We start from the raw sequence: 5,635 nt of genomic DNA, 5'->3' as shown, positions 1-5,635 counted from the left end.
AGTAAAAGCTATACAATCGTTTAGGTCGATTGCACGTGTACACGATAATTTAGGAAAACTTGAGCTATCGTTTAGGCTCTCGTTAACTATACGATGGGCAATGTACAAATCTGAAGCGATTAAAAATTTTTGCAAAATGAAAACTATTTTCATTTTATCCTTCAGTTATCAAAATTGAATGCAACCTCCCACTTTCATGCACAGTTATGGAAAAAACGACCAACAATTACCTTATAATTGTTTAATTATATAATAACTAACTTATCATATTATATTTATAACCTATAGTTTTAATATCACATCATATGCAACATATAAACTATAGTTTTTTTCTCATCCACTAGATATAAATCATATTTATATCCTTTTCCTCCAATTAATGTATCTCATACACCATGTCAACTATATCATATATAATCGACCAGTTTAATCATATCATATATAATCAAACTCTCTCTTATCAATTTGAACACTTCAAACTGATCCAAAAATTGATTCTCAACTTGAATCCATTGAGCTATCAAGAGAACCTTATGAACTTGTGGCTTGAAGCTCCAATAGTACGTGAATAGCTAACTAAACTCTTTAGCCACGAGATCCACTATCCGTTAACTACCAGACACTCCATTAATGACCGATAACTGCACTCTTCTCACCACAAATATATTTCTTTGTCCATCGGATATACCAATCAATAGTACAATAACCCTTCACAGATGCTCGTAAGTACAGTTGGGCCAATTTACCGTTTTGTCCTTGTAGTTACATTAACTCCTTATGTATCACTGATCCCTTTAATGAACAATACAACTTTGTCCTACTATGTGTGGACACCTCTCGAGCCATGAGAATGTATGTGGCGCCACATCGTTCAAGCCCCGAAATCAGCTCTTAAGGGAGCAATCTATCTACTTACCCCTGCTTCGGGGAAGGATTGAATTCCATCTTGTGTAGCTGAGTTTCTAGCTCCCCAATCAGACGAATCCCCAAAGTGGTAGGTTTGAGTCGGCAATCTAGCCACTCGCATCCATGCAAATCAAAGGACAGCCCTCAAAGGCACGAATTTCCAACTCACTCAGGATTGAGGTCATGTTACCTATGGTCATCCTAGTGAAGTGAAGTCTCTGTCATGAACGATGTTATATAACAAGACTATAACACTTCGTAGTCTGGTCTTATACAAACTCCTTTGTATAGAACGCCCTCACTCGCATGTCTCCACATGAATGATCAGGATCAAACCATCTGTAGCAAGTCACAACAGTTGTAACTCTTCTACAAAGCGGGCCACATCCGTAGTGTCACAAGGATAAAGTTTCCCTCATATATCCATATACTATAGACCATTTTGGTTATCACTTAAGACATGATCCACCTATATGTCTCCACATACATGCTTAAGTTACAACAACAACCAAGGATTTTAGTTTATTGGTTTGTGGTAAAGCAATTAAAACATCCCATGTTTCATAGACAATAGTGAAGAAAATATAATATATTATTACATTACAAGTGTTTGTTCAATACAGTGTTTATAAACTACAGGACCCAACGAGAGTTTAGGGCATCAACCCCAACATCCTTGAGTACCAGTGCTCTTCTAATGAATAACATGTCTATGATCCAACAATTAAACAGAAACCCCTCTCCGGCCAGTGAGAGGGTAGGTCTCTTTATTCAAGCCTTAGAGATATCACTTAAAGGAACACTCATCTACTTACCCTAAAGTCAGGAAGAATTGAATTCCATCTTGTGAAATTATATTCCTAACTTCCCACTTGGTCTTGTCCCCAAAATAGTAGGCTTATTGAGTCGGCGAATTGGCCATTTTCACCCATACAAATCAAAAGAAAATCCCTCATGAATAAGAATCCATAACTCACTCAGGATTAAGACTAAGTTGCTTATGTCATCATAGTGAAATAGAAACTTGACTAGTCAATGGAGTTACATCTAGTGATTACCTTTTCGTGGTCCGGTCTTATGCAAACTTATTGAATAGGATACCCCTACTTGCATGTCTCTCCGGTCTTATGCAAACTCATTGCATAGGATACCCCTACTTGCATGTCTCTTACATGAATGCGTCAGATCATTGCATTTTTATCAAATACAAAGTGAACCGTATTTATAGTGTCACCATAATAAGATACTTAGCTTTATCCATATACTATAGACCCTTTAGGTTATATCTTGAACACTGATCCTTGTATGTTTTCACATACAGTTCAAGACTCATACAACAGTCTAAGATGTTAGTTTATTGGATTAAGGTTATTTAGGCAAGATAAATACAAGATAAACAATAACTATTTATTTTAATGAACCTTGATAATATTTTACTAATAATTGGTAAAATGTTACATTTACTATCTACGAGTTTTAGGGCATAAAACCTAAAAAAAGTTCTACGATAGCTTATGAAAAACACTATTATGGACCTTTTATAGCATTTTACAAAAAGTTATGATAACCCATGTTATAAAAAACTAGACTTTTTATATCGCTTTATTAAAGCTATAAAAAGTTTGGTTTCTACAGCATTTTTAAAAGGTTATAAAAACACTCTTTTAATAGCATATTTTTCCCTCCACAAAATGTGTGATGGTGTTTTATAAAACCTTTTATAGTAAAAATAAAAAGTTATTGATTTATAATAGTATTCATTAACAAATATAAATATTTACGTAGATCTTTAAATAAAAGCTATAATAACCTATAATGGTAATATTTTCACAGTATTCATAATTTTTTTTCTATAATTACTTGATAAATGTCACAAATACATAATTTATAACTTTTCTAAATATGAGAGATATCAACATCCAAAACAAACATTAGATATGTGAATACATAATATTCAAAATGCTATTATTTATGTTTCATACATAACAAATATGATCCATAAACTTAACATAACAATAAGATTTCTTTGTCCAAAATAATGATCAACATATCATCCATTAGTTACAAAATTTGTTTTAAAAATTTAAGTAACACAAGCTTCTCTTGTCGTGGGCAATGACATTTCTTGGTCATGCTATTGTGCTACCAACAACAACCTCAATATATATTATTTGTAAGTTAGGTCTCCATTAAAATGCATTCGTCCTTTTTGTCAAGTCCACCCAAACTCATGTGGCTTGTAGACTGAGGGGAACTCTTACCGAAAACTCTATTATTATCAACACCAATAGAGAAAAACAAAACAAAGTTAAGATTAATGAAATCAAAAACCTCCCATAATCAATAAGAATTTCACAACATCAACACTAAAACCGATACTGAAGCACACTCCTAAACAAAGGAAGGGAAGAGAGAAGGATGAGAAAATGAGAATTCAATCTCTTCCTGCTAATGCCAAAAGCCTACAATTCCCAATTCTATTCTTTCTTGTGCATCTAATAAATCTAAATTAATAGCAAGAAATGAAATCCCAATAGTAAAATTGAGTTCTAGAGCTAAAAATTACTTCATGACTGAGAAGATTAAATAAAAACAAAGGTGGGTATTAAAATTGAAGAAAATTGACAACCTTGGTCTAGGCATAAAACAAAGTTGGGTTAACACCCATTAATGCTTATAATGTGAAAGGCTCTTTGTCTGACAAAAAATAGAAGAATCAAATGGAAAGAAACTACTCACCAAAACTGAAAATCAGCCTTCAACAGTTGGGGTGGTCATTCGAACCGTAAAAACTGATCTGTTTCTAAAAACCAAACAGAACCGAACTGAAAACTTAGTGAAACTGAAAAATGCGGTTCGATCCGGTTTGAAGAAATTTTTGAAACCGAATTAATTCGGTTCGGTTCGGTTTTATTTTCGAAAACTGAATTTGAAACCGAACCGAATCGTTTTTAACTAATATATATATATATATATATATATATATATATTTATATATTTAAAAAAAGAATAAAACCGAATTAAAAACCGAATCGCTTATAATTTAAAGAATAAAACCGAATTTAAAACCGACTCAAACCGAATTGTTTTTTTAACTAAAAAAGAATATAATATGGATATTTTAAAAATGCCAAAACCAAATTTGAAACCGAACCGAACCACATATGCGGTTCAGTTCGATTTGAACCAATAAATCGGTTTGGTTCAGTTTGACCACCAAATCGAACCGAATCGTTTTCATCCCTATTCAACACCGTACAACAGAATCTGCATACACCATCATGAAAACTCAAAAAATAAAGAAAGATTTTTTCTTGTTGGTGCAACAAAAAAGTATAAAATGTATTTAAATGGCTAGCTTACTTAGCTTGGTGCAGATTTCTTAAAATCGACCATTTCCACCAGTAGAAGCTTGAGGTCCAATATTTAAAGTGAAGAGCAAAACTATACAAAAAAAAAAAAAAAAAAAAAACAATCTTATGAATTAACCTATACATCATAATTAAGACAATAAAATGAAATTATTTTAACTAGATAGGAAAAAACTGAACTATCTGCTCCACTAAGGTGATTGACAGCCTCAACAAATCTTTAATGAAGCTTAAGGAACCTATAAATTGGAGAATGCAATGGATGTCAAGACTTTATATAGCATGATAATAAGAAAAAGGTGAAGGGTAAATACGATCATGCCAAAACCTGTAACAAAAATTTGAGAGGTTAAAGTTCTTGGAAGTGTAAATATTCTAATGTGGAAAATAACACATAACAACCATCTTACTTAGTACCCACATAATACACTAATCCATCAAAATTTCATAACTATTACTATTAGAAGGAAAGAACAATCATGTATGAAAAGGCAATTCTTAGGAGTGATCCTTACCATTAGATTGCAACCATCTGCTCCTTCAACTCTTCCAATGTAACATGTATAAATATAACAGATAGATTGCAACCATTTGCTTGCCTTCTGTACTTTTTTCCTTCATTTTTCCTTCCTACAAAAGATGGAATCGGATTCATCCTTTTGAAAATCACAAACTAAGATAGTATTTTTTTTTTCTCCACTCATTTCTTGTAATGTACAGAAGTTCCAAAGAGGATTGACTAATTATTTTGCACCAGTTAATATAAATAATGATCACACTCAATTTCAAATAAATCTAGCCAAGGGACCAAATAAACCAAAACTCAACTTCAAATAAAGCTTGAAAAAGCAGCCATAGCAGCCAAAAGCTGAAATATGCTTCCCTTTTGAACCCCATATTTAGGATTTTGAAAAGGCTTTTTATTCCATTTTATTGGAAAAGGGGAAAAGAAAAAATAAACATCAGTTTTACGTGGAAAATCTTGATCAGGGAGAAAAAACCATGATAAAAGAATTTTTGTTAATTTTGTCATACTTACAGCACCCAAGACTCAAATATAAGTAGATTTGTAGAAACCTAAAAATAGCAAGAACACGTAAAAAGACTAAAACGCCCTTAGGGCAAATACTCCTTATTTCGACACTCTCCTTAAGTTGGGGCATAAATGTCAATAAGATCCAACTTGCTAACACAAGTATCGAAACTCTGTCTTAGTAACCCTTTGGTGAGAATGTTAGCAACCTGCTGACTTGAAGGAAGGTAGAGAATACAAATGCTGCCATTCCAGTTTCTCTTTAATAAAGTGTCTGTTAATCTCCACATGTTTGGTTCTATCATATTGCACTGAATTGTTGACA

At 32.7% G+C, this 5,635-nt stretch overlaps 1 long non-coding RNA gene across 2 annotated transcripts; it reads right to left on the bottom strand.

Annotated features, from left to right (window-relative positions):
• Positions 1-2,906: 2,906 nt before the first annotated feature.
• On the bottom strand, positions 2,907-5,183 carry LOC150038098 (uncharacterized). 2 transcript variants are annotated; one of them, XR_016527915.1, is made up of 3 exons: positions 4,793-5,183; positions 3,646-4,350; positions 2,907-3,175 (listed from the first exon to the last, which is right to left on the bottom strand). It is a non-coding gene; the product is annotated as an uncharacterized LOC150038098 (long non-coding RNA). The 2 variants fall into 2 exon arrangements; XR_016527916.1 differs by lacking the exon at positions 4,793-5,183 and adding an exon at positions 4,458-4,786.
• Positions 5,184-5,635: the final 452 nt, after the last annotated feature.

Source organism: Benincasa hispida, chromosome 2 (assembly GCF_027475165.1).
Source record: "Benincasa hispida cultivar pf3 chromosome 2, pf3_genome.v1.1, whole genome shotgun sequence".
Lineage (NCBI taxonomy): Eukaryota > Viridiplantae > Streptophyta > Magnoliopsida > Cucurbitales > Cucurbitaceae > Benincasa > Benincasa hispida.
Note: the sequence above shows the minus strand (reverse complement) of the source record. Positions and strands in the feature narration are given on the sequence as shown.